Genomic DNA, 9910 nt, shown 5'->3' with positions numbered 1-9910 from the left:
TGAGCTATAAAAAGTCATGTCCCCCCAAAAAGCAAGTTGCTTAAGCATTTGACTCTGCCTTGCTTAGTTAAGTCCATGAGCAATTTCAAGTAAACAAATGATAAATCTTTGTAATCTGTGATGCATATTTATGTCAAGATTGTACTGTGTTGCTAATCACTATGCCCTTCCAAATCTATTTCGTATTGTCACTATGGTGCCTTTATTTTCAAATCACAGAGAAATATGTATACTTTTTTTTAAATAGCTTTTTATTTACAAGTTATATGTATAGGTAATTTTACAGCATTGACAATTACCAAACCTTTTGTTCCAATTTTTCTTCTTCTTCCCCCACCCCCTCCCCTAGATGGCAGGATGACCAGTAGATGTTAAATGTATTAAAGTATAAATTGGATACACAATACATATACATGACCAAACCATTATTTTGCTGTACAAAAAGAATCGGACTCTGAAATATCATATAATTAGCCTGGGAAGGAGATCCAAAATGCAGGTGGGCAAAAATATGGGGATTAGGAATTCAATGTAATGGTTCTTAGTCATCCTCCCAAAGTTCTTTCACTGGGTGTAGCTGGTTCAGTTCATTACTGCTCCATTGGAACTGATTTGGTTTATCTCATTGCTAAGGATGGCCAGGTCCATCACAATTGATCATCATATAGTATTTTTATTGAAGTATATAATGATCTCCTGGCCCTGCTCGTTTCACTCAGCATCAGTTCATCTAAGTCTCTCCAGGCCTTTCTGAAATCATCCTGTTGGCCATTTCTTACTGAACAATAATATTCCATAATATTCATATACCACATTTTATTCAGCTATTCTCCAATTGATGGGCATCTATTCAGTTTCCAGTTTCTGGCAAATACAAAGAGGGCTGCCACAAACATTCCTGCACATCAAGTCCCTTTCCCTTCTTTATGATCTCTTTGGGATATAAGCCCAGTAGTAACACTGCTGGATCAAAGGGAAATATGTATACTCTTTTGCTGTCCCACTTAGATGGCACTTTAATTTTCTAGAAACCTTTAAATTTCTTTAGAAATCTGTTCAATTCCACCTTTGGAGCCTATGTTTATTATTGTCTGTGCTTCCTTTTGATGTAATATAGCTTCTAGGGGAGATGGCAATAATTTTAAGGTCCTTTGACCTTAGGGGGACTTCTATTCTAACAATCTTTCAGTGATTCTAAGTCCTCTGGCTTTGGAATCTGAGACTCTGACGTCCTCCACCCCCAACTTATTGTTTTAACAATCTGCCTAACAAACAGTTCTGTTGGTCAGCGACAGCAGTCTGTGACACCCAATCTTTTGGGTCCCTTCTCATCTTCAACATTTAGTGGCCTGGTATGGGGAAAGTTTGGCTATTCCTGGATTCCCTCCCAAGGTAAGCCCCCAATTTTTTTCTCTCCCTCATCCTATAGCTGGGACACCCCAAGCCACTGGGAAAAAGTTTGTCTGGGTTGTAGTGAGTTCTATGCTCAGCAAGTTTTTCTTGACTGGGGATGCCCATGCTTGGAAATTCTTGCAATTTTTGGCAAAGTTCCTAGAAACAAACCTCTAACTTCCAGCCTCCTTTCCCATCACAGGGCTATGAAAGCCCTGTTTAAAGACCCAACATTGTTTATCAGTTTGTTAATCACTCCATGAATTGTTGTGTACTTTGCTGGGTATGACAGGATTTTATACCCAATTTTAGTTATTGCCAAGCCCCCGTATTCAAGGTTCTGATACAATTGCCCTGATCAGGCCAAGGGGAACAGGCTTGCAGATTCAGATGACCAAGCTGCTGCCCATTTGCCCCTACTATGGCACCTTTAATTCCTCAGTTCCCTGACTCTCACACCCCTTCATATAGCTCTTTGTAGAAGGAAAGGAATATATTCTTTTTTCCTCTGAGTGGTTTCAAACACTCTCAGGACAGCTTCTAATCCCAGAGGCAAGTCAGTGGAAAGTTCTCTTTGGCCTACACCAAGCTACTCACTTGGGGAAAAAAATGCTCTCCAATCCTTTGTGAAAACTATCTTCACTGTTCACAAGCTGGAAGAAACAAACAGATCTGTCAGATATGCCCAGTTTGTGCCCAAGTAAATTCTGAAAGAGCTGTTAAATCCCTTTCCCTCTCCCCAACCCTGAAGCCTGTCTGGAGCAAGGGTACATATTTGGGGAGGACTGACAGATTTTACACATGTACCCCCTTTCAGGAGGCTTCAAACTGCTTTTGTTTTTTGTTGATACCTTTACTAATTAAGTAAAAGCCTTCCTTTGCAAGGCTGTTCAGAAGGCTCAGGAGATATCAAAGTGTTTGCTAAAAAAATCATACCTCACTTTGGTCTGCCCAGCTCTTTGCAGAGCCACAATGGCCCAGCCTTCACTTCTTAAATAATTCAAAAGCTGGCTGAGGCTCTTAAGGTGACCTATCGCCTCTACTCTGCCTGGTGGTCTCAGTCTTCTGAAGGTGGAAAAAATGAAACATACTCTCAGGCAAGTCCTTACTAAACTGTGTCTGGAGATTCTAAAGAATTGGATGCAAACTCGAAGATTTCTCCAGTTGAACTCATGTTTCTTAAATTGAAAGTGCTACTCCTGTTATTTCTTCTCCCTCAGAAGTTCCTGAATATTCCATAGAGGACCTGAAACTAGTCTTCTGCAGGTCTCCTGGAAACATACTGGATAGAGAGAAGGGTGAAATTATTTGTGTCTTTCTCTTCCTCACTCATTTTTTTTTTCTTATTTTCCACTTTTTCCAGGTGTACAGTCCCAGGACGAGAGGTTTCTCTTCGTATTTTCTCTCCAGCTCTCTTGGTGTCACTCTGTGGGCTCCTGCTGGTGGGGAGATAACTTCTTAGTGTTAAGTCAGGCTAGGGAACTTTGTGGGCAGTGAGGGCATTCAGGATTGTTGGGTGTGCCCTCAGCATCCTCAAGTTAGCCCATAGATGTAACTTGATGCATTATTTGCAAAAGCCTTGATGCAGATAGTGTTCCCCTTGAACTTTTGGGAAGATGGGAGGGAAACTGAGGAGCTCTCCTCTGCCTCAGAGAATCAAAATAAGTAGTTTCATTCTGTTATTTTGGTGGGACTAGCTGCACCCTCTATTGAGTTGAAAATTAGCCTAGGACCATTCCTATTTAGCTTGAATTTAAGTGATCTCATTCAATTGAAACTTCAGTCTCAGATTTCCTATAAAAAAACACAATTTAAAACTCATAACTTGCAAAGGTCCAAAGTGGCACAGCTGCCTACCAGGAGCCTTACCGTGAAGAGACACCCTCTTCTCAGTGTTAACATCTTTGTTTATTTCTTTGCTAGGACCTTTATCTCTCTGCCAGGACTGATTTCTCAGTGCCAATAAAACTTCCTTTTTTGCCATTAATATTTTAGGTTCATGAATTCTTTCATTTTGAACCTGTGCCAGCCAGAAGGGGATTCTCACACCTCAACTCTCTGCACTGCCACTAACTGTATTAGCCCCATTCACAAATGTCACTATCCCCACCCTGGATTCCACCCTTTTTGTACTAGTACCTCTCCAGGGGAATAACTTTAACCTATCTCCTGTCTTCCTGCCAGAAAAGATCCCATACCCACATAATAATTGTAGGATACCCCTTCCAAGATTATTCTGGCAAACTCACTCATAATGCTTCTACACCAGCTTCTTTAAAGCTTTTTCATAACTTTCTGAGAATTAACATTCCTATTGGTAGATTTGTTTCCTTCAGGCTTCAAGCTATGAACTGCCAACTATTTATTCCCTCTGAATATCATCGCCTAACTGATCCTGACACTCAGCATCCCTTTGAATGCTGCTGCCATCTTCAAGTTACATGTCTTCCCTTCTCAATCTGGACCCCACCAGGAAGGGACAGCTCTACACCCCTTATTAGCATGAAGCAGCTCCAGAAGATGAGATCTCTGTTGCTTTGTCCCAAATGAATTTGGGGTGCAACTTCTTAAGAGGACATATGATGTAATATAGCTTTTAGGGCAGACAGCAATAATTTTAAGGTCCCCTACTTAGAGGGATTCTATTCTAACAATCTGTCAGTAATTCTTAAACCCTCTGGCTTTGGAATCTGTGACCCTGAGGTCTCCCAATCCCCAACCTATTGTTCTAACAATCTGTCAACAAATATTACTGTTTGCTGGTTAGAACCAAATTCTTGAGACCACTCCTTGGTCCTAACTTCTAGGACATAAAATTAGCCTATAAAATGAAGAATTGATAAATATGTTCACTGTTTGCTAAATTCTCTTGGAATTTAGTCTGCTTTAATTGGCATTAAAATTGCAATAAAACTTTGCCCCTTGACTTGGAAATGGGTTCAAGTCTGCAAATTCTTTTGAGATACCTTGTGACACCAATCTGTGACCCCAACCTTTTGAGGTCCCTTCCTAATCTCAACACTTTTTGCAATTCGTTTATTCCTTTTTACTTTTGAATGTTTGGGGTTTTTTGCTTTGTTTAATAGCATGATAGCAATTTCTGCTTTTTTTGGATTTGGCTGATAGAGTAAATTTTCCCTATAACTTTAGTTTTATTTTATGATTGTCTTTGTTTTCTAAATGTCTTTCTTGCAAGCAACTGATTATAGGATTTTGTCTATCTTTCACTTTTTTCAATCTTTTACTAATTTTTGTTTTACTGGATTGCTTAATCCACCCACATTTAAAGTTGAGTTAGATTTATATTACATTTTCCTCTATGTCTCTAAAATTCCTCCTCCCCAAGTTTGACTTCCCTCTTCTGTTATAAACATAGTATTATGTTCCTTCGGTTACTTTACTTTAATCTTTTTTTAAAAGAGACCTTGTTTCTGCAGTCTTTCTTGCTCTTACTCTTACCCTTAATCTTCTTAATGAGGTGTGAGAGTGTAGCAATTCCAAAGAAATACTAAGACTACCTGGCCTTGGGAGTGCCACAAATAAAGCCAGCTGTCTGAGCACAATCTGTTGGTCAGTAAGCCATTGAATCCAAAGATTTGAACTACTCTACCCCTCCCATTCCTCAATTGTATCTCTAAGTCATAAAATCAGCATTATCAGTGACACATTTCCCATAAAATTATCTCTTTGCTGGATTCCCCTGAAATTTTAGCCTGTTTCAACTGATGTTACAATTATAATAAATCTTTGCCCCTTAACTTGGAGACTAATTTAGTGTGCGAACTCTTTTGTCAAACCCACTACACTGACTTAGGTATCTTCTGCTCCAACACTCCTTTGTTACCGTTTCCTTTTAGAGTTTTTTAATTCATTTTTCTCTTGCTTTTTATCAGGTTCTATATTTCTTTCCCTTCTTTTCCCCCATCAATTAAGTTCATTTTCTTTTCCACTAGTGCTGTTCGTTAATTGTGTGTTTCTTTAAAAAAATTTTTTTTTTTTTTTAAGATGAATGAATAACTAGGTGCAGTTGGCAAAGAAGTATTGAAAGAACTGCTCCCCAAGTCAAGCAGGGAAGGACACTGATGGTGATTAGTTTAGCCTCATAGTCCAGCCTTCTGTGGAGGTCCTGGGTAATCCTACCTTGCTGTGTTCTAATCAGAAATCCAAGTTTTGTCAAACCCATGAGGTTAAATTTTCCCTATAAATCTGTGTGTGGCTCATTCCATCTTCGCAGAACCCATTTTTAGTTATATCCCATATGGGATACAGCTTCTAGAGGAAATGTGGCAGTAGCCCTGAGGTCACTGGGCCTTGGATGTAGGATGTAGGATAACAAATTGTTACAGGTCAATAATAACAAAGTTTCTGAGATAATGAGATACATACCAAACCACTTTTCAACTCCACCTTTAAGACCACTCCTCAATTCTACCTCTAAGCCATAAAATTAGCATATCAGTGACATAAAGCACCTGATCTATAATTTTCCTATAAATTTATCTTCTTCATACTGGTTCTTTGATAAATTCTTTTGGAACTTAGCCAGCTTCAACTGGTGTTAAAATTACATTAAACTTTGCCTTTTGACTTGGATATGGGCTCAAGCCTATACATTTTTTTGAGACACTTTGGGACACCCATCTACAACCCCAACTTTTTGGAGTCTCCTTCTGAATTTCAACATAAGGAATCAACAAGGTATTAATTGAGACAAAAACTTTAGCAAAGTAGCACAAAATTAACCCATAAAAATCATAAGCATTTCTAAATAATAATCACAGAATCCAAGAGGCAATAATGAAAGGAAAAACTCATTCAAAATAAGCCATGACTAAACTACCAAAGTACTGTATTTAAATAGAGTCAATTTGAAAATGTTACTCAAGGAAATAAACAGTTGGATGAATATTTAATGCTAATAATTGACATGACAAGGATAGGATAGTATGACAATGCTATAAGAGTTAATTTCATGATTTAATGCTATACAAATTATAGCATAAAGGGGATAATTTATAAAATTCAATAAAATAAAAAAAATTCCTCTGGAATTTTTTAACAAAAGATTTAAAATATTGAAATAGAAAAAGAGGTAGAGAAGAAGAAAGAGTAGCACTTCATATTATAAAACAGTAATTATCAAAATAATTAGGGATAAGTTAAAACAGAAAATAATGGAATAAAATAGAAACAATGGGACTCAACATTAAAGATCATACAATTACAAGAAAAGAAATTATATAACATCTTTGGGTATATGTATTCTTATCAAGGAATAGAAGCACTTACAAAAGATAATTTTTGTTTTATGAAATTGTGGCTTTCTACACGAATAAAAGTAATTCATTTAACTTAAGGCAGCAATCAAATGGGGTTAAAATTTGTTATCAAATTTCTCAAGTAAAGATCTAGTACACACACATCATTCCCTAATACATTTCCTAAGAAGTCAAAGGATTAGACTAAGCAGTTTTCAAAAGAAAAATTAGAAAAAATTAATAATCATATAAAAAAATCAATCAATAACAATATGTGAAATGCACAAGCCAATTTATCTAATGCTCGATGAGAATAATTAGGTTGTGAAAAGACAGGAAGTAAAAAAAAAACCCTCTTCTAACCCCAAAGAGTAGGCTATATGCCCAGAATTTATAGAACTCAAAAAAGACTTTAAAAGTCAATTGAGATTTCTAAAATATATAGAGAATTGAATCAAATTTATAAGAATACCAGCCATTCTCCAATTGATAAATGGTCAAAGGATATGAACAATTTTCACACAAAGAAATTAAAATCATTACTATTCATATGAAAAGGTGCTCTAAATCATTATTGATCAAAGAAAGGCAAATTAAGAAAATTCTTGAGATTGGCTAAGACGACAGGAAAACGTAATGATAAATGTTGAAGGGGATGTAGGAAAAGGCACTAATACATTGTTGGTGGAGTTACGTACTGATCCAACCATTCTGGAGAGCCATTTGGAAAAGGGCTATCAAACTGTGCATACCCTTTGATCCAGCATTGTCTCTACTGGGCCTATATCCCAAAAATATCTTAAAGAGAGAAAATGATCCACAGGTGCAAAAATGTTTGTAGTAGCTCTTTGTGTAATGGTAAGGAACTGGAAAGTGAATAGATGCCCATCATTTGGGGTAATGGCTGAATAAGTTATGGTATATAAATGTTATGGAACATTATTGTTCTGTAAGAAACAATCGGCAGGATGATTTCAGAGAAGCCTGGAGAGACTTAAATGAACTGATGCTAAGTGAAATGAGCAGAACCAGGAGATCATTATACATGGCAACAAGATTATATGATGATCAATTCTAATGGACATGGCTCTCTTCAACAATGAGATGACTCAAACCAGTTCCAATTGTTCAGTGATGAAAACAGCCATCTACACCCAGAGAGAGGACTGTGGGAACTGAGTGTGGTTCACAACATAGCATTTTCACTCTTTTTGTGGTTGTTTACTTGCATTTTATTTTGCTTCTCTTTTTTCTTGTGCAGCACATTAATTGTATAAATATGTATGCATATATTGGATGTAACATATTTCTACCATGTTTAACATATACTGGATTACTTGCCATGTAGGAGAGGGTGTGGGAAAAGGAGGTGAGAAATTGGAAAACTGGGTTTTGCAAGGGCTAATGTTGAAGAATTGTTCAAGCATATGTTTTGGAAAATAAAGCTTTAATAAAAAAAAAAAGAGCTTTGATACAATATAACAAGAAATAATCAAAGAAAGTTATCCTTAAGTGATAAAACACAAGGGGAAAATAGAAATAGAAAAAAATCTACCAATCACCACCTCAGAGTTCCTACAAGGAAAACACATAGGAACATTATTGCTAAATTTTGAAACTTCCAGATCAAACACAAAATTTTACAAGAAACAACCAAACCAAAAACCAAAAAACAAAAAAATCTAATTCAATTATGCTAGAGCTACAATTAGAATTGTACAGAATTTATTAGCAGCTACAATAAAAAAACCACAGGTTCTGGAATATTATATATACACCAAAAGGTCTTGACCTGTGGCCAAAAATATATTCAGTGAAACCAAGCATAATACTGGGGGGAAAAAGATATTTAACAAACTTGCAGATTTTCAAGATTTTCTCTCAACTAAAACACAACTGAATAGAAAAATTTAAGGAAAAAAAGTAACCTAACCCACATAACAAGGGATCCTGGAAGAAAATATCCAGTTACCACATTTGTCAAAGGAGACCCAAACTGGGGATCTCCTACTTCCACCTCAGCAAAAATGTTCCTTCCCCAAGTTGTCTTTCCCTCCTAAATAGCAACTAAATAGCAAATATCTTTATGGATCTGTTGAGGGGATCCCTAGTATAACATTAATCTAGCTGCCAATATCAAGCTGCCCTTGATATATGTGGTGTTTTTCCTCCATTCCAAGCTAGAGTGGCTCAGATATATCTCCTCCTTCCCCCATTCTTGCCCTTCAGTTAAAACAGATCAAATTGGAGGGGGATGGAGGTGGGAACTTCAGCCCTTGTTCTATGTTTTTCCTCCTTTCCAAGCTAGAGTGGCTCAGACATATCTCCTCCTTCCCCCATTCTTGCCCTTCAGTTAAAACAGATCAAATCGGAGGGGGATGGGGGTGGGAACTTCAGCCCTTGTTCTAGGGCAATAATTCCCATTTAATGCTTTGTGATGATGGTCCAAAGAGGTCACAATACTTATTTTTTTAATGGCACTTTAAAGCAGTAAACAACTGTCCATTTATGTTTAAAGCATTACAGGTTTGTTTTTGTAGAATTCAAAACTGTCATGATTGTGTATGCTACAAACTTGGTATTCACATAGGAATACATCAGATGGTTTCTAAACACACTATCTTGCAGTTTCTCATATCATATTGCTTTCAAAACATCTCAGAATTTGAATACATTTGACATTTGAATACAAATTGATTTTCAATGGATGTTCAGATGCCTAGGGTACCCTCATTTGTATTTTACATATTCCAGTTGAATAGATTTCAATAATATTTACCAATTACTTTATAATCACAATTCATTATCTGTGCAATTGTATGATCAAGATGTTATGAATGTTTGTTTTCTTATGGCACACATGTCAGATTGTATGAAAATTATCACTGCTATAAGAATTATGCACATTACATCACATTGCCATAAATATTCTACAAAAACAAGCCTAACATTGCTTTTCATTTCTGTATTAAGACTATTTTATGGTTTAACCTTATTGTCTATGTAACTCTGTTAGAGGCAATTGGTGGCACAGTGTGGAGTATTGGACCTGGCATCAGAAAGACCCCAGTTCAAATATAGCCTCAGACATTTAGAAGGTACAAAGCACATAAGCTATGGCTCCCTTCGTCTCCTCAGTTATAAAAAAGGAATAATGGCATCTATCCAACAGAATTGTAAGAATCAAATGAGATATTTGGATTTTCAAATTAACTTGGCAATATTAAGTTGCTAAGCTTGAATGAATTTGATGTTCCAGT

The sequence above is a fragment of the Sarcophilus harrisii genome, chromosome 4 (assembly GCF_902635505.1).
Source record: "Sarcophilus harrisii chromosome 4, mSarHar1.11, whole genome shotgun sequence".
NCBI lineage: Eukaryota > Metazoa > Chordata > Mammalia > Dasyuromorphia > Dasyuridae > Sarcophilus > Sarcophilus harrisii.
The sequence above is the reverse complement of the archived record's forward strand: the minus strand, read 5'-3'. Positions refer to the sequence as shown.